Below are 24744 nucleotides of genomic sequence, written 5' to 3' on the forward strand. Positions count from 1 at the left end.
TCATATGGAAGCACAAAAGACGTGGGATAGCCAAAGTAACCCTGAGCACTAAGAGCAATGCTGGGGGGATTACTATACCAGATTTTAAACTGTATTACAGAGCTATAGTATAAAAATGACATGCTACTGGCACAAAAATAGACATGAAGATCAAGGGAACAAAAATGAACACTCAAATTTATGAGTACATGAAATTTCAGCCACTTGATATTTGAAAAAAGGGCCAAGAAGATTCACTGGAAGAAAGACAGCATCTTCAGCAAATGGTGCTGGCAAAACTGGATCTCCACCTGTAGAAGAATGAAACTAAACCCTTATCTTTCACCTTTCACAAAAGTTAACTTGAAATGAATCAAAGATCTCAGTGTGAAGCCTGAAACTCTGAAACAGAAAACACTAGGAATAACCTACAAGATGTAGGTGTAAGAAAAGATTTTCTAAACCAGACTTTAATTGCTCAAGAAATAATGTCAAGAATCAACAAATGGGACCTCATTAAACCAAAAAGCTTCTGTACATCAAAAGAAGCAACCAAGGAAGTGAAGAGAAAACCCACAGAATGGGAGAAATCTTCACCAGTGCCACATCTGACAGAGGTTTAACTTCTAGAATATATAAAGAACTCAAAAAATAAAGAATTAAGAAAGGAAGTAACACAATTTAAAAAAAGGGCTAAGGAGCTGAACAGAGAGTTCTCAAAAAGAAATAAAGATGGCTAAAAAGCATCTTAAAAGATGTTCAACATCATTACTTATTAGCGAAATGAAAATTAAAACCACTTTCAGATTTCATCTTACCCCAGTCAGACTGGCTAAGATCAAAAGAACAAATGATACAAAATATTGGAGAGGATGTGGGGAAAGGGGAACACTCATCCACTGCTGGTGGGATTGCAAACTTGTGCAATCCCTGTGGAAAGCAGTGTGGAGAACTCTTAAAAAACTACAAATGAACCTACCATTTGACCCAGTTATACCTCCTTGGCATATACCCAAAGGACTCATCCTATTGCAGAGACACTTGTACATCCATGTTTGTTGCTGCACTTTTCACAGTAGCTAAGAGTTGGAGGCAACCTAAGTGTACTTCAACTCATGAGTGGATAATGAATATGTGGTACATTCACACAATGGAGTTCTACTCAGCAATAAAGAAAGATGAAATCATGAAATTTTCAGGCAAATGGATGGAACTATAAACAGTTATACAAGTAACATAGACTCAGAAAAACAAACGACATATGTTCTCCCTCATATGTGGATCCTTATATTTACAGACAGGTATGCCAGTCAACACTCATCAAAGAAGCTCATTTTGCAACAGTCCAAAACTAATACCAAGTACCACAACCAGTCACACACAGACATTGTCTATGAATTTTTCAGGCCTAAGGGACTTACCTGCAGTGCAACCTCTGCACCTAAGGCTTTATGGAATATAGACCAGGGATAAAGAATAGGACACTAAGGAATCAGTTCTCAATAATGAAGCTCCCTTATGCACCAGAGAGTCAGGAATACAAATGGCTAAAGTGAAGATATCAAGAGTCTGTTAATGTATGGCCCTTGGACAGGAACCCTTTATTAAACTTCATCCACTCAAGGCTCAGGGACCATTGAGAAAAGGGGGCAGAAATATTGTAAGAGCCAGGGAGGAGGTGCATGACTACATGGAAAGAGTCCTACAGGCTCCTGGGAAACTGTTCATATGATTCTATGGCATAGGTGTCAACATACACAAGTCCCATGCAAACTCAGGCAGACAGTAACCCAGCATAGAACCAGGAAAATGAACAGCAGACCCCAAACTTATCTAAAGGAATGTTAGCAACTGATTGCTGCTAGATGAAGGAGAGGTGATCTTCCTAAAACAAAGAACTCTACATAGGCTGACTAGACTCATCAGATGACTTGCACTGGCGAATGGCTGGGGGAACTGACAACACATTGGGCAATAACAGCGATTAGTAAGTATATGGGCTCCAGTGGGGGGTGCTATAGGAGGATGCTGGTGGGGATGGAGGTATAAAGATGATTAAGACAATTTGAGATGCTCTATATGAAATACACGAATCAATAAAAAAGAATAGAAGGAAATTAAAGGAGTACCAGCTGGAAAAAAACAAAAATGAACTTATCATATGATTAAGTGATACCACTCCTTGGTATATGCCCAAAGAACTCATCATACTTTAGAAATACCTGCACATCCATGTTTGTTGCTGCTCTCTTCACAATAGCTAAGAAATGGATACAACCTAAATGTTCCTTAACTAACTAACGGTTAATGAAAATGTGATACATCTACTCAATGGAGTTCTACTGAGCAGTAAGAAAAGATGAAATTATGAAATTTGCAGGAAAATGAAGGGAACTAGAGAGTGCTATACTAGGTGAAGTAAGACAAATGTAGAAAAACAAGCAGAGTATGTTCTCCCTCTTTTGTGGATTGTAGCACCAGTCCCCAATATGTGAGTATATAAACTCCGTAGTAACCCCAGGAGCCAGGTAAAGGCAAAGGATACATGGAGGTAAAGGACAAGAAACAACCTGAAAGGAGGACCGTAGGGAACATATGTTACCTGAGGGAGGTAGAAAAGTGGGAATAATCAGCATGGAGGAGAGGACGAAGTTACATCCAAGGGACCACAATGTGGGGGAGCAAGGGAAGTCAGGAAAAGAAAGATGGCTAGAGTCTGGAGGTACTGTGAGGAGGGTAGAGATAATGGGAGTGCTGTGACTAGGAAGGAAGGGAGGAGGGAGGCCGGAAGGGAGAAAAAAGAGTAGAGATGAATGAATCTCAGGGGCCTAGGTAACCTGAAGGGAAAAGTGATGCCCTAGAAACCCTATGAGAAATGCACACAAAGTATCTGAACATTAATGCTTATGTGTACCTGGGAGCTGCTTGGCAGGGAACGCAGTGCCAGATAGAAGAGAGCTCCTGTAGAGTGACAAGCATGCACACCGTAGAGCACTCATCAAAGAAGCTTCTTTTTGCAACAGATGGAGGTTACTGCAGAGCTGTACATGTGGTCAGGCACAGAGAACATACACCTGGGAGATGCCCAGTACTAAGTGACACATCTGCAGTTGAATATCTATAATCAAGGCTCATGGAACATAGCAGAGTAAGGGGTAGAGAGAGGGCTAGTGCACCCCTCAACTCTCAACAGTGAGGCTTCCATGTACATCAGAGTGTGAGTCACACAGAAGGGCACAACTGGACAAGTTTTGCATGATAACAGACTGTAGAGTGTAGGATGGAACTCCTATATGGAACTTCACCGCCTCACAGGTCAGGGACCATTGTGGAAGAGGAGTCAGAAAGATTGTAAGAGCCAGGGCTGGTTCATGAACATAAGGAGGTGGAGACTTCCAGGCCACTGGAGGTTTACTCATGTGAACCTATGGCAGTGGTGGCATCAAACATGGGACCCATGTCAGCTCAATTAAAGAAGGGCCCAAAGGGGAGGTGAGAAATAGGTGGTAGGCCAGCACTTGATTGAGAAGTATTTGAGACTGATTGTGGCTGGCTAAGGAAGAGTATGACTTACGTACAACCACTGTATGGGCTGACTAGACTCCAGTGGACGCAATTACACTGAAGGACATTTGGGTACAAACACCTAAATGAATAGGACTCAGCAAGTATGGAAGAGTGCATAGGGTTTAGTGGGGGAATAGGGGAAGGCATGAATGAGGGAAGGGGATTTGAGTGGAAAATGTTATACAAAGTTTTAAATGCTCAATAAGGGGCTGGAGAGATGGCTCAGTGGTTAAGAACACCAGTTGTTCTTGCAGAAAGCACAGGTTAGAATCCCAGCACTCACATGGCAGCTAACAACTGTCTGTAACTCCAGTTACAGGGGCTCCGACAGCCTCTTCTGTCCTCCGTGGTCATTGCATGACACGTGTGCACTAACCTACATGCAGGCAATACACTAATACACATAAAAATAAAAAATAATAAAATATTTTAAATCCTCAATAAAAATAAAAATTAAAATTAAATACAATTTGAAAAAGAGAGTAATTATTATACAATGAAGCAGAACTGCCTACATAGCGTGACACTTTGTTTATTGTTGTTAAAAGGAATTTATTTCTCTGGTACAATATATGTTGTGTACCAGGTCAAATGCAGAATTCTGTATCCTGCAGAGGTCAATGGAAGTAAATCGCCACCAATTACTTTTTCTCTATAACCCACCTTATTTCCAGAAACTATGCAACAAAGAATGCTGTCAAGGAACAGAACCAACAGAATGTTTATGCGCCATAAAGATGATTTAGTAGATTCACTTACACCTTATATAATGGTATTGACCGTCTACCAATATCCATGTGCAGGATAGAGAGGCAGACAACACAGTAGCTGCTCAGTCAACACAAGTGGATGACTCAGTAGTTCCATTCTGACTGAGAAGACCTGGAAAATTCCTTGAGTTGCTTATATTTACTCCATTTTGGAAGGACAATGTAGCTTCAGTCTATCACTGGAGGACTGTAGCAGCAACAGCAGCAGCCACAGGAGTAGGCACACTCAGCAGAAAGGAGAACATACTGGCAGAAAAGATTGCTTTTTTCCTCAGATATCCTTATATCCACACCACAGCTCATAATTTTCCAATCACATGTTTGGCCTATTCTCAACTGAAGCCTGCCTGATGTATGCTACAAGACACATAAATAAGCCAACCTCTCCCTTAAGAGACAAACAACATACAATATAAGACCTATGCCTATCAGTATACATTGTGCTGTGTAACTGCTCTACCATGTAATTTCAGGAAGCATCACCTCTAAAGGCATTGTTCATATTCATAAGTTTCTTAGCCACAATGATTTGTTTTCACATAATTGCAAGGAACTATGAAATCTACTGATTTTTCTACATTGTTTACATTGACAGTTTTTTTTTTCCAGTATGAGTTTTTTCATGCCTTTTAACAAATATGAAACACCTAAAGTTTACACCCAACATTTTTCTCCAGTATGACTTTTATGTCTTCAAACATTACTGCAATCTCTAAAGGCTTTATCATATTGTTTACATTAATAGGGCTTTTATTCAGTATTAATTTTTTCATGTACTCAGAGGTGGCTGTGCCACCTAAAGGTTTTGCATACTGCTTACATTCACAGAGTTTTTTTTTTATAGTATGACATTTTTCATGTCTCTGAAGACAAAAGTGATATCTACATTGTTTATATTGACAGAATTTTTCTCCAATATGAGTACTTTCATGTCTTTTAAAAAATATGGGATACTGGGGCTGGAGAGATGGCTCAGCAGTTAAGAGCACTGACTGCTCTTGCAGAAGATCTGGGTTAGATTCCCAGCACCCACGTGGTGGCTACGAACCATCCTTAACTCAAGTTCCAGGGGAATCCGATTCCTTCTGACCTCCATGGCATTGCACAACATGGGTGCACTCACATACATGTAGGCAATACACTCATACACTTAAAATGAAAATAATAAAATATATATTTTTAAATCCCAGTATCAGGAATCAGCTCTCTCTTTAAAAATGAAAAAAATTAAATTTTTTTCAAAAAAAGAAAGAAATATGGGATACCTAAAGGCTTTATCACATGGTTTAGACTCAGCATTTTTCTCCAGTATGTATTTTATGTCTTCAAGAATTGCTGTAATCACTAAAGCATTGGCCTCATTATTTTCATTCATAGGGTTTTTCTTCATTATGAAATTTTTCATGTACTTTAAGAATACTATGATCTGCAAATGATTTGCCACACTGTTTACATTCATAGGGTCTTTCCAGTATGAAATCACTCATGTCTTTGAATATGACTATCATTTCTAGTGTTTGCAGCCATAGGGTTTTTCTGCAGTATGATTTTGCTCATGTTTTTTAAAACTATAGTGGTATGTAAAGGTTTTACCACATTGTTTACATTCATGGGGTTTCTCTCCAGCATGAAATTTCTAATGTATTTGAAGTTGACAATTATATCTAAAGGCTTTACCACACTGTGTACATTCATATGGTTTTTTCCCACTATGTATTTTTTCATGTCTTTGACTATCACTGTGAGGTGTAAAAACTTTACCACATTGTACATATTGACAGAGTTTCTCACCATTATGAATCTTTCATGTAACTGTAAGGAAACAGGAAATCTAAAGGCTTTACCACATTGTCCATGTTCATAGGGCTTTTCTCCACAATGAACTGTTTGATGTATGTGAAGGTAACAGTGAGAGCTAAAGGTTTTACCACACTGTTTACATTCATAGACTTTTTTCCACTATGAATTTTTTCATGTCTTGGTAGATTACTGTGATGTCTAAAAACTTTCCACATTGCTGCATTCATAAGGGTTTTCACCACTATGAATTCTTTCATGTAACAGTAAGGAAGCAGTAAATCTAAAGGTTTTACCACATTGTTTACATTCACAGAATTCTTTCATGTCTTTGGAGAGAAATGGAAGAACATAAATGTTCACCAAATACATTCCATTGATAATGTATTCTTACAGTTTGGGCTCTTCCGTGTGTGTTAAGTAAATCAGCATCAATAGAGGCCTTTTTATATCCCTTGTATTGACTGAGGTTTTTTGCACTGCATGATTCTTGATATATTCCCAAATGAACTTGGAAACCAAAAGATTTTAAATATGCCTTATATTCACAAGTTCCATTCACAGTGTGAATTCTCATGTATCTTTGAGAGCTTGTGACAGAGTTAGAGGTACGTACTTGGTTCCATATTCCTTATGCTCATATGGTTTATACTGAAAGTGAGAGGTAGGATGCTTATTAAAGGGTGAATGATACATGAAACTTTACCGCACACGCGGTGTTAATCAGTAGAAATTTTCATGGTCATCTTGATATTTCCTATCCAAATGAGTTTTACCATTCTATCTTCTTTGTGCACACAGTCTCTCAAACATGTTTTTAGGTTTCTTCCAGGACTCTTAGAATGGTATTCAATATTCTGGTTTTCTCATTCATTTCCTAAAATATAATCGATAGCAGTGAAGTTCCTGCAGGTTTCCAGCATCACATCTCTGAAGACATTCTTCTGAGAAAGACCAAGCAACACCCACTTTTCCTGGGTGAAGTTCATGGCGTCTTCCTCAAATGTAACAGAATCCTGACAAAGGGCATGCAAGAGCCAGATTCCATTATTAAAGGCTGTCAAGTCATGGCACAGACTACTTCTTAACTCTCTCCAGAGACAGGAGCAGGGAGCATGCAGGGCAGGTCTCCTCACAGCATCCAGAGCAATACAGGCACTCAGGTAGGTATCCTTGGTAAGGAGGTGAAACCTTGGAAAGAGCATGACATTTCTTGATCCTTAGTAATATTGTTGAACTGTGGTCCTCAATGACTTCTTAGGAACTTTAGCTGTAGTTGTCTTTTTTAACATATTTTACTCATTTTTTCATTTTATTAGCATTTATTATTTATATATGTGTTTTATTATAAATTTCTGTGCATATTTAATGTATTTTTATCACATTTATGACCTGCTATAACTCTTATCCCACTCTCTCTCCCACAGGTCTGCTTCCTGTTCTCAAATATTTCCCATTCTACTCTGTCTTTTTGTTTATTTTCAAGTGATCCAATAGGCATAGTTAGGGTTGTTTACAGGAGCCTGGGTGAGGGTTTATTTGTAGGATCATGGACAAATCACAGTGGCTACATTACTATAATACAATGTCTCTCTCCCCAAACAATCATTAACTGCCTGTAGAACCTCTAGGAGATGTGGTGGCTCATCAGCCCCTCCCACAAGCAACAGTTAACTGCCAATAAATTCCCAGGAGGGGTGAAATTTGTAAGCCCCTCCGTGCTCCATGATGGAAAGTTGATGGGCCTAATCTTGTGCAGGTCTTATGCAGGTAACTATAGCTGGTGTGAGTTCCTAAGTATGATGGCAATATCGTGCATGAAGGTAGCACTTCTCAACACTATTTCTTCCTCTGGCCCTTACAGTGTCTCTTCTTCTAATACAATGTTCCCTGAGCCTTGGAACAGGTGATATTTAGGGCTTAGCAGTCACATATTATCAGCATATTGCACAGCTGTGAGTTTGTGCAGTATCTGCTACCTCCTGCTATAAGAATCTTCTCTCACTAAATCTGACGGCATCACTAATTGCTGGACTAAAACATAAATATTTTGAAGGTAATTTTATAGACACTACATGTCTAGGAAAACAACAGTGGCATCTTCACCATTAGGGCCCATCAGCTTCCCAGTCACACGCTTTTAAAGAGGTTGACAGTATCATATGTTTGTCATGGTGCGGTGACTACAGTTCAAGCCTGAGTGGCTTGGGGACCCCGACAGATAGAAATTAAGACACCGGAGATGCAGAGGTTTATGTGCCAATGCATGTTTATTGTGAATCAAACCAAGCTTATATAGGAATCAGATCTGAAGTAACCAAGAAATAACCAAGGAATAACTAAGGATACATCACTAACAGAAAGTAACCAGGGAATAACCAAGGATACAGTATGCTACTACATTACCTCACCAGCTGAAACTCACATGAAGTTTACAGTATCCAAGATTCAGCTATGATTACTCTTAGCAACTACTATAATTCATTAATCCTACATAGAAACCAAGCTATCAGTGCTGAGAGACTCCGGTGCCCATAAACTGAAACAGAACTCTTTAGTAATGTTTCCAAGACTGCCAATTAATCAGGGAAGCACAGCCTGTCAACTCTCACCACGGAAGCAGAGAGCAGGGAAGCTCTTAAAGTGGAAGCATTCTTTCTCCAATGCTTAAGTCAAGGCAAGCTGCCACAACCTAATGTAGCAATGGCTGTGCTTATGACAGCAAAGCTCCCAACATATGTTAATTCTCCTTTATGGCAGCTTCAAACCCAATGAGAATGGAGCTGGTAATATCTATAATAGTTACAATACTATTGCATCAGGGATCATTTCTTGCCTTGCAAGTAGGAACTATAGTTCTCACATAAGTGAGACCATTAATGCCTTATCTCCCATAGTTACATATAAAACACATTCCAACATTATGAAAACTAGCCAGCAGGGAGGAAGCTTTGAGTTCATTCAGTCCCAGCTTGAGTTCTCTATGTCCTGCACTCCAAATACGTAGTGTATTCAGAAACACAGTCTTAACATCTAATTCTTGTGGACGTACAGTTGTCTTTTGGCACCTTCCCAGATAACTCCCCCACCAGTGTTCTTCAAACTGCACAAGTACATGTCCCATCAGAAAAAACAAACAAATAACAACAGAGAAAAAGAAATGTATGAAGATGTTTTGGATGAATTGGACTTCCGAATAACAACAAAGAAAAAGAAATGGATGATGATGTTTTGGATGAATTGGACTTCCGAAGGGGAGGAAAAATGTCAGAAAGCAACATGCTACACTAGTGAGTTTATGTAAATTTGCAAGGCCTGAACAACAGTTCTGTGAGAGACAATTGTCATATAGATGCAATTAATTCCAATTAATATCTTCACATATATCCCTGCATTCCTGTGTGTTTACACATGCTGGGGTGGGGCTTTTGAAGAATCCAGCTGCCTGAGAGGCACTAGTGTTCACGCAAGTTGTAACCTGTCACCCATGACCCTACAAGTAGCACTAATAAACTTATTGATTCAGAAAACTAGACTTAGATGACATCATTGCTTTGGTCTTCTGGTGTCCCATGTGTGGTGAATAAGTGTTTTATTTCATTTCACTAGGAAAATTCATTTAACAAAAAAGCTAAATCAGTTTTCTCTGTAGTCAAATTTAAGTAGGACTTAGTTTACAAAATAATTTTCAGAAATTACCTAAAGCAGAGTCTTGGACAACGTGTGTATACAACAAGTAATGGTGTTTTGTGAGAAAATGTGAGAAGGTTCATATATCCTGAATAAGTATGAAATGTATGTCTTCAGAAAAGATTGTTTCTAATGTAAAAGAATAGAGGAGCATCTGGAAAAATAGATATTGTTAGGATCTTGTCTTTGAAGACTATGAGATGGCAGGAGTAGAAGTGTATTCCAGTGAGTCCTCAGCCAAAGATCTATTGTGTTCATTTGCAAGTGGGGAAAATCACACTGAAGCTGAGAAACAGCAAAAATAGATATGAGCAGAGCACATCCACCAAATACTATTATATGTCTTTGTAGTATTTACCAAGTACTGAATAGAGTCCATAATTTCTTTAATATTGGGCATGGAGTTCTGGATGGCTTTGAACATAGCATTAAGGGTCTGTAATCTACATTAAAAGACTAATCCTTTTCTCCAGGTTTGAAAATGTGGCTTATGCATATTAATAGATGAAATAACTCAAATTTTCCTATTTAAGTCATATAGTGAGCTTCAGTCAGAGTGGGAAGAAGAAAAAAACGTTAACTTTTAAACAGGAAGTAAAGTCCATAGGATACAATAATTGTAAATATTATTGTACAAGATGTGATTAGAATTTACTATTCATTAGGTCAGATTACCATTGATCCATAGGAGATACTTTAGAACAATGGATACTATGGTTAAGGAAAATTTTTAAAAATCAATTGATCCTGTGGTGAAGGCTGGACATATCTGCTTCTGTCTACTTTATGATCAGTTACTGTTTTTCCAGATGTGTGGAATGAAGGAAGAGGAAATTATGAAGGATAAATGAATCAGCATTTGCAATACTCTTAAGGATCCCTACCAAAACACGTTCAAAATTATTTTTCCCAATTACAGTATTTTTCTAAGTTATTTTTGCTTTATTTTATTTTATGTGTACGCATGTATTATGTGCTACATGTATGCAAGGGCGCCCGTGTCCTGCAATGCTTGCGGAAAACAGAATAGTGCCTGGAATCCCCTGGAACTGGAGTTATGGACGGTCGTTAACCATCATGTGGGTGCTGGAATTTGAACCCAGTCTTCTGCAACAGCCATGGCTCAAATGCAGACCTATCTCTCCAGGCCTCTCCCCCATTTCAGTAGTGAGTGGAATTCATGTGAGAATTTTAATTGAGGATTAGTTAGTTCCTGAATAAATTAAACTACTTATAGATTAATGGATTAACGAGTAATGGGTTATCCCCTATTAAAGCAAATATGTTGCTGCCCTTCATACATGTTCCTCTCAAAATTTGAGGCTTGCTCTGCACCAGGCTCTGCAGTGTCTTCAACAGCAAGAAAACACCCAATATATCTGACCTCCTTGTAAATGTATTACCGTTGTAAGTGATCTCTGGAGTTAAGCCACATCAACAGGAAACAGATCAAGGGAACAAAGGGGAAATCAGCCTGATTATCATAGTAACCATCACAAATATCACATCTCTCCCCATCTACCCCTCCTTGTCTCACTCTGAGGAAAGCCAAGGTTTTGTCTTCTTCCCCAGTAGAAGACAGTTTTGAAAAAAATTCATCTTCAGTGTTTAAACTTCCCTTTGTCTTTATTAACTGTCAGTGGATCTATTCCACCACCCTAAGATATCCGATGTTTTTCCCTCCTAAAATATTTCCTTATTTCTTTTATTTCCTCTTTCTCCATCTATAGAACAAATCACACAGTAAAACAAAACTTCTTCCAGAAGGTATTTTATTACAATTTAATCACCAATTCCCAACCATCTCTATGTTGAGGAAGGAATGTAAGATTTGGTTTCTCTACGTGAAAAACCCCCTCAGCTCACGTTTTTTTGAGTGGGACTAAAAAGGTTTCTGAGTCTTTGGACGACCAACGAGATATATGTCATCAGCCGGAGGATGAAGTTCCTGAGCCTATAGATTTTATTGCATTTATATGCAGTGATGTTAGGTAAGGAGTAAGGCAAATGTTCCTCTGGTGTCTCTTCCTTCTCGCCTTCCTCATTTTGATTCTTCTTTTTCCCCCGATAGCAAAAGACCAGTACTGTGTGTTTTCTTCTTTTGTTCTCATTTTCTGGAGTGTTTTCAATCACTGACTCCACTTTCTCCATTATTTGGGGGACCTAAGAGAACAACACAAGATAAAGCGTTACGTAGAACAAAACTTAGGGGCTCTCTTTATGGTAATAGCTATGGGCTGAAGAACACTTTCATACTTGATAAAGACAGGGAAGGAGTAATGGATGAAGTACTGGAGGGAAAGAAAAGAAAGGGTGATCTTGTGATCTCTGTTCTTTGCTGCTTGGTGGATCATCCACGCTTTCGATGCTTTGAGCTTCTGTAGCTATGCTTAAAGAAGACTTACCATCACACTCGATTTTACAAATGGCATCTAAACTAGAATCCACGGGTTTCTCACGAATGTCTTCTATCTTACAGCTTCACTGTTTACAGGTAAATTCAGGACTGCTGATGGCTCTATATCTACCCCACAGAAGACAATGGGAAGCCACGCCCTTTGCTTTGATTGGTCAGCAAGAAAGTCTTCCAGCCAATGATATGGCTATGGTGGCTTAGCCATCACAAAGCCGTTTCTCCCCAAAATTCTATAAAGCCTGCAGGGCCGGGGGTGGGGGGGTGGGAGATGTGGGGAGGCAGTTACAGTTAGAAAGAGTTTAAATGATCTGGTTTTAACAGAAGATTCTATGATACTCCCTAAAATAACTACAAAGTGGTCTTTCACTGTACCTCACCTCCTCTGTTTCAAATGTTTTGAGATATATGATAGAGTAAATTCTCCAAAGCACTCCATTCACTGTTTAATAATGTTTTCTCTAGCCCTAGCAAATTTCTCCCATTTTAGATGTTTTTCTAATCGGTCCAGGCCTATGTGAAGCATTATGAGTTATTTCACCTCCTTCTAATGTTTGAGTATAATAGACAACTATTCAGAGTGTGTATTGTGGGGAATGGTGTACTAGACATACCAGGAAATTTCGCTCTACCAAATCAATGTTTATGAGTGTCTTGTTCCAGAGAACATCATATTACATCAACCTTCTCATCATCATAAACCTACCATTTGGCAATGATTATAGTAATTCTGTTTTTCTCTGCAAAGGTACCATGGATATTCCTTTATGAAACTCTAAATAAAAGAAACATTTTTGTGACAAATGTATAGATATTATCAGCATGACATTAAAACATTCTTAGTGAGATCTTCTTGCAGGGGCAGGACCAACATTTCACATAGTACAGAATCTTGCTCCACATGAATGACTAATCAATAGGCATTGATGTAGAATACATTCTCTGACTTTCTCTTCAGTTCTCTATAGAAAGGAGACAAACAGCTCCTTCACACACAACCAGTGGTCACATGGAATAAGTCACACCTTTGAACTTAGTATAAGATATATCTTGTGTTTGAATTTGTATACAGGATATAATTTGAGTTGCATAGATAGGCTAAACACAAGATCTTAGGCTCCTTTGAGAAGGTCTCTAATCCTTGAGGCCAGAAGGATGGCTTACTGGTTAAGAATACTTGCTGTTCTAACCCAGGACCTGGATTTGATTCCCACCACCCACATGTCAGCTAATAACTGTCCTTAACTCCAGTTCTAGGGGATCCAACACCCTCTTCTGGCCTCCTTGGTCTTTGCATGACATGGTACACTTACATACATGCAGGTAATGTACTTCAGACACACAAAATGAAAATAATAAAATACTTTTAAAAAAGAAGGCTTCTAATTCAATACTTCTGTCACCAAATGGAAATTACCTCAACTTGCAACTTACGACTTACCTATATGGTGAAAGGAACATTGCAGGCACAGTTAATTTAGGGACCATGAGATGCAGACATTATCATATATTATTCAGTTAGAATCAAGTAATCATAAATTCCACAAAGTAGACTCAGAAGATTTGAACCAAAACCATAGTATAATTGAGAATTGACCAAACAATGGTCACTTTGTATATGGAGGAGAACAACAAGTCAAAATCTACAAGTCAAAGAATATGGGAACTTGTAGAAACTAAAACTACAAGGAAATTTATCACAGCTTTTAGAAAGGGGCATAAACATTCAGAAACATTTATTTTAGCAAAAGGAGGATGGTGATCATCATTTTGGACTTCTGACATAAGCTACCAGTATTGTGGTAGCTGTTTCTAGCAGTCATAAGGCATATGGAACAGGACACCTACTACTTTTCAAGGATTATACAGATATAGAAAAGAAGGAAGAAATTGTCATAAATGATTTTGGTTATATGTGCTAAACATGTACTTACACAATTTTTAATAAACCAGTTATGCTACTTAGAGGAACAAAAAAAAACAAAGAAAATATAATAATATTCTCATCTGGTAAGAAAAAAACATCAAAATTATTATTTATGAATAGGATTGGGGAAATTAGTTTGAAATACAGTAAGCTGAACCCTTAACTTATCAACATCTAAGCAATATATTTGACTGAGATTTTCCCAGCAAATGGAAAATACGATGTTTATAGAAAAGAATTTTTGTAACGACATTATGATATGTTGAGTCCTATAACTCAGAACAGCTGAATTCAGCCCAGTCTTCATAAACAATTGGATGAAAATTAAACATAATGAAAATGTAAATCATTCTGTTCATTTTTAATTATGAATACATGTGAGAAATGGATGCAGGTATGTGTATGCTAAGAGTAGGCCCAAATTAAATCACCTTCTCTTTATATGTAACAAAGAAGACTTCATGGACTGGAGATATGGCTCAGCAGTTAACGGCACTGATTGTTCTTGTAGAGGACCCAGGTTTGGTTCTCAACACTCACTTGATGGGTAACAACGGTCCTTAACTCCAGTTCCAAGGGATCCAACACCTTCATTCTGCCTTGTGTAGGCATTGCACATGTGTAGTGCACTTACATTTATGCAGACAAAACATCCATACAGATATTTTTTTTAAAAAAAGAAGACTTCAAGGAAGAAGGAAGGACCTCGCAGATATTACAGATGTGATTTAACCCAACCATGGAGAAATGAATAAACAGATTACAAAAAAAAAAAAAAAAAAAAAAAAAAAATTTTTTTTTTTTTTTTTTTTTTTTTTTAGAGAAGGGGATAGCAACTCACAATTTTGAGATATGAGTAATTAAAATTTTCTGAATTTGTGAAAAACACCATTATATTTTAGCCCCAGCATAACAATAAGTTTGTATCTTAGCGTACGTGAATCCTGAGTTCAATCCCAATCACTCATCATATCCTCCAAATGGAATGCGATTACTTCTAAGACAATACTAGAAGCTTACAATTTGTACATGCAGGCACACCGATTCCCACAACTTGAAAGGATAATGAATTTAAATCACTGAAAAGAGCTTATTGATATCAATCTCATTCAAAATACCTGGCAAATAATGTGACACAATTGAATTTATGTTCATAGTAAGAATGAGTCTGACTTGAGGCTGGGTCATCTAGTGGATCAAGCACAGTATCAGATTATGAAACAAGAGACCTCCATTCTAATTTTGCCACTGTCACCAAGACGCTATGGACTCCTCAAAATTCATTTTGTCTCTTGGAGTTTTAATTTACGCATCATGAAAGGTAAAAAGTTAAGAAAAGTTACATTTGAAGGAATCATACTCCTGTTATCTCCTCTTCCAGGAAGACAATATGTAATGATGGTTTACACACCTTTTTTACTGAACCAAGATGAAGGTTTACAATCCTCAACCACCACCAGGCTGTAGACCACTCATCAAGGTGAAACTTGTGACTCTTCCTTGGAAATGGCTACTGGTACGACTTGTTTTTCCATACTTAGGTTTCTGTAATTTTCTAATTCGATTAATACAGGCAGGTATAGCAACGTAAAAATAGACTTAACTAGGCCTGTGGTCCTTACCTTGGAAGGTTTTGGCATGAGGATTGCTTGAGCCCAGGAGTTTAGTATCAATCTGGGCTATGTAGCCAAATCGGTGTCTAAAAAAATAAAAATCACGTTGGCAGGAATGAATCCTCTCCTCTAATTTAATAAACTTCTTCTCTAAAGATGTTTTTAACTAAATAGATACATAAAATGATTGTTAAATACAATGAGCATGGACTGGAGAGATGACTCAGTGGTTAAGAGCATAGACTGCTCTTGCAGAAGTGTGGGTTCGATTCTCATCACCCTCTAGCAGAAGATTGTGTTCGATTCCCATCATCAATATGGTGGCTGGCAACCATCCATAACTCCAGTTTAAGGGGATCAGATGCCTTCTTCTGACATCCACAGGCATTGCATGACACAAGTGCACTTACATACATATATGCAGGCAACACAATCATACACATAAAATAAAAATAATAAATAAATAAATAAATACAATGAACATGTTTTAGAGTCGTTTCTTGGGCTAAGAAAAAAGAATAGAAGCTGTACAGAATCACAGAGGAGGTGAATGTTAGAGGTTTATATACCTAGTCTTGTGGTCTTAAGCTGTCTCCATTATTCAAATGAAATCAGTAACTAAAAAATAAGAATAATGATTACTTGTGAAGCAAAATGAATCTAGAAGGCTAGCATTTAATTAAACTCTGAAGTTAAGTAGTAGCAAGAACTGTTCAAGAAATCAAGGGACATTGCTATACAGTGGAAAGAGCATGTGCTTTGTAATCAAGCAGAGCTAAATTCAAAATCCAGCCACTCGCAGCCTGTAGGATGTTAGGAAAGGCATTGAACTTCTCAGAGTCTGTCCTTTTTCCTGTGAAAAAGAGACATAATAACAAATTCAAGGATCTGTTTCAAAATTCAAATGAGTTCAGATTACTAACATGAGTGAAAATGTCCATCCCATCACTTGCTATAAAGAAAGGACTTGGTACTTCTCAGTTTCCTTCATCTCTCTCCCCCTTCTTTCTAAAGACATAATATGAAGTCTCTCCTTATGCAGAAGCTTATCCACAATGGCTACTGCCTTCATATTTCCTGAGGTGAATTTTTAAATCTATAATAATTTTAGAAACTAATTTTTGATGTAAAAAAATCACTTCCAGATTAACTGCAGCCTATAGAGCCTTTCTGCATATTTCTCTCAAAACAGAAATTAAACATTGGAATAAGAGGACATTTTGTAGCTCAGTACTGAAAAAGTCTGATTGAACTGGGATGTTCTGATTAGGTTAGTAACATAAAAATGTTATTTGGTAGACTGTAAAATCGCTGGTAGTAATTTTACTTTGAGTAGAACTTAAAAGGCAAATAGTGTGTGGTAACTGACTGAGCTGGGGCACAAATCTGAAATTGTGACTAGTATGCCTTCTGGGTCAGATACTCAGAAGAGAAAGGGACAAAATAGCTGTCCCTGTAAAATTACCCTCATCACAGAATCCAATGTCGTGCCAGTCAGAAGGCCCGTGAGAAATTTTGAAGGCACAACAAGCTGGCCTAGAGCCTATTGTAGAAAAAGAGCAGAAGTAAAGAACAGAAAATAATGCAAAACTATTGAAGTCCTAAAGCCCTGAGAAAAGCAGGAGGGGAATTTGCAGTATTGTGACCTTTGAACTCCATGAACATGTAGTCCCAAGCAAAATACGATCAGTGTTTAATAAGAATCTCATCGGGATGCCTAGAAACACATGATTGCTGTTTTCACCCTGCTCTCATTTCAGTTAGCTGTGCCCTTGCCATCTGTATTTGCATAGTAAAATACTATAGTACAATTTGAAGAATAGTCTATATTTTCTGGAAAGTTAATAGGATTTTTAATTTCTTAGAAAATGGGTGGTTTGTGTAAAAAACGATTTCTGTCTCTGGGAAAAGAACAGACTTGTCATTTAAAAGATGCTATATGCATAAATGTAAAGTTCAACAAGGGGAATTAAAATCCTTAATGATATTCAAAAGATATAAAAAGCACTCACAAAGTTACAAATGCACAACTTAGGAAAAACTGCCATTAGAAAATAACAGATGAGCGAAATAGAAGGAGTAATACTCTTCCAAGTTGCAGTCCCATTACACTGGCACTTCAAACTGCTCCATGGAAGGAAGAAATGATTCTGTACTATGAGAAAAACTTACAGCATCAAGAGACCAAGATATCTTTCTCTAAGATACTGTGATCCCATCTCATCCAGGGCATAGACCATAAAACTCATCTGAAGGAGATCCAGTCTCACAAATGACTACTCTCAAAGAAAACAAATGAGTGAATTAGTCAAAAAATATCTTAAACTCATAAATAAACTTGGTTTGCTTTCTCTTTGCCTTTTTAATATATACTGTGTCCCTCACTTTTCTTGGTGTTACTGGTATCCCATCTACCCCTTATCTTGGACCAGTATATACTGGGAGGGGAAAGTGGAGGAAATTTTTGAAGTCAATGAGGCAGAGAGAGAAACAGAATGTACAGGAACAGGGAGAAAAAGGAGGCTGAAAAAAAGAGGAAACTGGAGATAAGAAACAGAGATGTGGTTGGTGACTTGGGTTGGGAAGGAAATTACTATAACACCTGGAATGGTAAAAAAGAGAATGCAGTCAGGTTTAGAGAAGGTGGTTGAGCTGATAGAGCTGGTGCTAAGATGGCAGTACTCTCTTTGGAAATTGCTATGTTTTGGTACGAGTCCTCACTATAAAAATTCATGCTGAAATGTAATATCCATTTTTATGTATGAAGATCTAGGACCATGAGGGATATTTAAGAAATGATCAGGCTATAAGGACCTGCCTTCATTTATTTATAAAACTGTTAATGGATTAATGGGTTAATGTGTTATCTCAAGAGTAGATCTATAGGCTGAGATTATAGCTCCATTAGAGTAGTTGTTTAGCATGCATAAGTCCTGGATTCAATTTCAATCACCATACAAAGATAATGAAGAATGAGTCTTCTATGAAAATCACTTTGGCTGTATCTCTTGGACATATCCCTGTCACCACCTGATGGCTTACCTTGCTGTCAGACTGTAGAAAGTGCCCACCAGCCAAAAGAACATAAATAGATAACATTTAGCCCTAGACTTCCTAGTCTTCAGAATTGTGAACAGTATAATGTTTTATTTATAAATTACCCAACTCATGCTATTCAGTTATAGCAACAGAAACCAGACTGTAACAGCTGCTATTCAACTATATCTCTGCACTCATGGAGGTTTTATAGAATTCATCTTTCCTGTTAGAAATACTTAGTTCTACACTTAGGTCTCCTTCAGTCAAACATTATCTGAGTGTACCTCTGCTTTTTATCAGATTATGGGGCTGAAGAGGTGACTCGGCGATTAAGAGCACTAATGCTCTTGTAGAGAACTCAGGTTCAATTCCCAGCACCCACATGGCAGCTTCAAACCTTCCTAAACTCCAGTTCCAGGGGCTCTGAAGTCCTTTTCTTATCTCTGCAGCATTGCACAATATGGGTGCACTCATATACATGCAGGTAATACACTCACACATAAAAAATTAAAATAACAAATAAAATATATTTAATTTCACACTAACATCCACAACTATATCTATGTTTCTCTGAACTCCACATATCATGAATACGCCTGTCTCTACCCTAAGTTTTTGTTCCAATGCCTCACTCTAGATGTGGTTAAAAGAATGGCAAAGTAGCTCTTTTGTCTTCCCCACTCAGGGAACCAGATTCCGACTGTGTTCAGATATCTAGGCCCAAAGAACTTAGCCTTGCTGCAGGCCAAGCAAGTGGCTGAGAGGAGACTGAGGAGTTAATGGTCACATAACATACGCAATTTAAAGGGCCAGGTGCTGAAAACCCCAGAAAGAAAAACTGAACAACTTTCTGTGATCCTTTTATGTTTCCTAACTAATGCCTACCCACTGACATTGCAAGAGCAACATTCCTACTTAAATTTCAGTTTGGTCAAGAAATTTAGCAAGACAGAAACATCCAATATCAAAACTTTTATATTAAAGGAAACCCACTGCCAGGCATAGGCAACTTCCTTTTGAATTGTTTGTCTCAGTGGTCCCAGAGAGTCTCCAAACAGTATAATCTATTGTCATTGCCTTTGGTTACATCCCATAACTTGAAGGTAAGACCCTATTGAGGACATTACATATTTCAGACACAGGACTTGAATGAATTTAGAGGACTAGCTCTCATGATATCAGAAGGAAGGTGCCATGCAAGGTGCTAAGGGACAAAAGCCGTCAATATTCTTACTCAGCTGGAAAACTTATAAACCATAGCAATGATTAGTCCAACAACATATCCCCAATGATATAATAGTGGTATTTTTATCTTGAAGGTAACAAATAATAGATCTCCAAATTGACATTTAAGGACTGATGAATAGAAGGAAACTCTTGGTGGATGCTATAAACTTAGACAACTACCATAGCTGGAGATGTCATAGACCCTAGAGCAGGACTTACTATTGCCATTTTCTTAAATCAATATAATTTCTGACTGTATTCTAAATACTTAACCTTATTCCCAGTGATAAATGTAGCTCTCACCACTCACAAAAGGAGATTAATTCTTGGAGCATATGGAGACTTCTACAGAGATCCACAAGTGATAACAATGCGGACAATAAAGGAGACCAATGCTAACTATTACTTCTATGATGAACGCCCTACACCTGAGGCTCAGGAAACATCACAGATGAGGGGTGGAAAGATTTCAAGAGCCAGAGGACCAGGACACCATGTGAAAGATAGTGTCTTCTAAACATGAAAGGGATGTCACATTCTTTAAATCACAATATGGTTGCATAAACAAAATCTGCATAATGATGACAGCAATCTAGTGGATGAGAGAAATTTCCCGACTCTACCAATAGATGAAATATAAAAGGCCTTCATACAAGCTAGTCAGATGATGCCTTTTAAAATGCCTACATGGATGGCATAATAAATATCTAAAACTTAAATACAGTGAAAACCGAAAAAGATCATTTCAATGCCCAAATACTCTGAGACTACCGGTAAGTTAGTTTAAACTGGAATATTTTTAGATTATGACAAGCAAATATTATACAATTTTCTCAGTAAATTCTTGAACATAGTTTAGGCATCTAAGCCTTTGTTCATTTACTCATTCTACAGAAAAGAAGGTACATGAGATAATGCGATAAACAAAATGTTTTCTATATTATGGTCTATTGTAAAGCTAATGACCCACTTTGTCCTATTGCCAGGAAGCACATTTCGAAAGACAATGGGCGTTTCACAACAAAGTTATCTACTTTCTCTGTGTACCCACATTGGCATATTTTAATTACTGCTCGAGACACAGTACACATTTTATAAGTAAAATAGTCTTTCTTTCGTAATGTTTTCTTTTGAGACAGGGCTTATTTTGATTGGCCTTGAACTCCTAATCATCTTAACTCAGCACCACACATGCGCCTACTGGTTTTTTTCTAAGTATCTGTGCTATTAGACTTTAAACTCCTTGAAGACAGAAAATAGTTTTCATTTACCCTTGGATATTTAGTGCCTAGAATATGACATGGTTCTTAGTAGAGAACTTGCTAGGAAAATCCCTAATGTTTATAATAGGATATATTTGCTCCATAAACATGGGAAAAGAGAAGGAAGAATGCAGGGTGGAAAAAGGAAGAAAAAAAGAAAGAAAAACTAAAGATGGAAAAAAGGAGATGGATAGAAAAGATCTTTTATACTATAATCAACCAAGCGGTTTAGTAGATTAATAGTGGATTATTCATTTGGGGTACAGCCAAAAGCCATTCACATGGCTATGCATGGAATTTCTAAGTCAGTTTAGATTTGTACAGTGAATTGTGAACTATAAATGTTTTGCAAAAATTTGAACAACTGGAAAGGGGGATAGTAGGGAACAGATGTTACCTGAGGGAGGTGGAAAATGTGGGAGTAAATGGCAGGGAGGAGAGAAGAGAGGGACATGCGCGGGGCCATGGTGTGGGGGAGGGAGGGAAGTCAGGAGAGGAAAGATGGCAGGAGTTGGGAGGTATTAGGAGGAGGGTGGGGATAATGCAGACATTGTGACTAGGAAAGGAGAGAAGAGGGAAGCCAGATGGGAGAAAAAAGATGAGTGAATCTCAGGGGTCTAGGACACCTAGAGGGAAAAGTGATGCTCTAGAAACCCTATGAGAAATGCACATAGTGTGTCTGAACATTAACGCATATGCATACCTGGGAGCTGTTTGGCAGGGAACAGAGTGCCAGATAGAAGAGACCTCCCTTAGAGTTATAAGCATGCAGTAGAACACTCATCAAAGAAGCTTCTTTTTGCAGCAGATGGAGGCTACTGCAAAGTTTCACATCTGGTCAGGCACAAAGAACATATGCCTGGGAGATGTCCAGTACTAGGTGACATATCTACAGTCGAATCTCTACAACTAAGGTTCATGGAACATAGCACAATAAGGGGTAGAGAGAGGGCTAATGCACCCCTCAATTCTCACCAGTGAGGCTTCCATGTACATCAGTTTGAGACAATAAGAGACAATTTGGACAATAAGAGACTGTAGCATGTAGGATGGGATTCCTATATGTAACCTCACACACCCACAGCTCAGGGACCATTGCAGAAGAGGAGGCAGAAAGATTGTGAGAGCCGGGGCTGGTTCATGAACATAAGGAGACTTCCAGACCACTTGAGGCTTGCTCATGTGAGCCTGTGGCAGTGGTGGCATCAAGCGCAGGACCCATGTCAGCTCAGTTAAACAAGGGGAGGTGAGAAATGGGTGGCAGGCCAGCACTATATTGAGAACTATTTGAGACTGATTGCTCCTGGGTGAGGGAGAGTATGACTTACATATGACCACTGGATGGGCTGAATAGACTCCAGTGGACGGATTTACACTGAAAGACATTTGGGTACAAATACCTGAATGAATAGGACTCAGCATGTATGGCAGAGTGCATAGGGTTCAGTGCGGGAATAGAGGGAGGGATGGATTAGGGAGGGAGGCCTGGATTTGAGTAGGGAATGTATGAAATTTAAAACATGCAATAAAAAAGTGAAAAATGTTGAAATGCTTTCAATTTCCTTATGTTTTAATTTCTCTTTCTAATTAAGTTTTCTACCCAGAAGTCTTCAAAGTACATATACTATATGCATTTAGTACCACTACCCAGAGCATCAGAGTCATTCTGAACATTTTTTCTTACCAACTATTTCCAAGTCATGACCAAGTTCTATCAGTGATATCTGTGATATCTTTTACATCTGTCTTCCCTCTCATCTCCACTAGCACAAAGCTTGTCTAAGCTGCAATTATTTTTCTGTGACTCATTTGAGAAATAACTGTTTAACTGTTCTCCTGGCTTCTGCTGTGAATCCTTCAATCCAATTTCCCCAAAACAAAACTGGACAAGACAACTGCATGTTAAAATTGCTTAAAAGTCATCATTGTCTCATCTAAAACAAGTTGAAAGCTTATAATATGACCCATATTATGGCATGAATGGTTGTTACCTTTCCAGACTCCTGTGGACTACACTTCCTCATCTACTGCACTTTGATCACTTGGATCTGATTTTATTTCCATTCTCTCTTGACATGAGATTGCTGTACATGGTTTCTTTCCCCTAAAATGTTGTTGCACACTGTTAGATAGGCATATCCTCGAGCAAACCAGTAGCAACTGAAGGTCTGAACCCCAAGAGACCCTGTAGACAGAGGGGGAGACAGTCACCCCTCCCACCCAATCGGTCAGCTTCAATTGCATGAGGGGAAGGTCTAAGGACAGAAGCAGAGGAAGCCAGGAAGCAGGAAGCAGTTATTATCTTGGTGGGGCATGGCCACCGGCTGGTGGGGCGCTGGCAGGGATGGCTCTCAAAAAGCTCAACCAAGATGTAGGGGAAAGAGCCCATGAATGTATGCCTTTGTAAATAACTTTGTTCCAGACATCATAAACTTTATACAAAAACCCAAATGGAATGCATAGTGTCAGTTTTGTCGGTTGACATTAGGACAGCATGGGCCTGGGAGCCGAGAGGGCACGTGTGGGTTTCCCAGGGGGAGAATTTGGCATTACACACACCCATACCTTTGACCAAATTAGGGTCTATTGATGTTGTAGTCTTAGACTCACCTACCGTTCTTTCACCAGTATTTCCTGGGCCAGCCTTTTCCCATCATGTCCATCAGGCTTCTTGCTAACTTGCACTAGATAACCATGCTTTTTATCTTACTATAATTTATCCTAAATTTAAATTATATACTAGTGATTGAAATTGCTTTATTAGTAGCTATTTTGTCGATTAAATAGAAGGGAATATCCATAAGAGTATTTTGTTTTTGTATACAAATATATGAACTATTTTCCAGAATAATGAGTACCACCTATTTGATAATCAATACATATTGTTGAAAGAATAAAATACAATTTTAAAGGTACACTCAAAGATCAATAATTTTTAATGCTCACATAATCGGAAGGGAAATTTTCCATAAACCTATTGTTAAATAAAAGTGAACATTTGTATTTGGTATACTAATTATCTTCCTGTATACCCACAGGTAGTATCAGTGTTCGAGTTGGTAACAATCTCTTTATTTTTAATAAAAAGATATTGAAACACTAGGTTATATTATAACCTTGAGATAAAATCAAATGATTGTGCTGTACATCTTGATCTCATAACCTTCCATTTGAATAATGAAATCTCTCCACCGATAAAATATTTAATTCTAGTTACAAATGTCTGCCTATGAAAGAATGATACAAGAAACTATTCAAATGATATCAAAAAGTTACATGATATAATGGCCCATGCTGAGAAAACTATTCACAAATATATTTTTGTAGAAAATGGACCTAGAGACTACTTTTATTTTTAAAAGCATTTGTTAAGTCTTGACAGTAACAAAGCATTTTTTCTCACTGCATATTTTTATGAAATTTTATGCATTTCATACAATACATCTTAATCATATTTAGA

The 24744-nt window shown here is 38.0% G+C and overlaps 1 pseudogene; it reads right to left on the reverse strand.

The window, feature by feature from the left end:
• Nucleotides 1-24744, reverse strand: part of LOC103724679 — a 39484-nt pseudogene that overhangs the window by 1738 nt on the left and 13002 nt on the right.

This window comes from Nannospalax galili, unplaced genomic scaffold (genome assembly GCF_000622305.1).
Source record: "Nannospalax galili isolate Female #2095 unplaced genomic scaffold, S.galili_v1.0 scaffold167, whole genome shotgun sequence".
NCBI lineage: Eukaryota > Metazoa > Chordata > Mammalia > Rodentia > Spalacidae > Nannospalax > Nannospalax galili.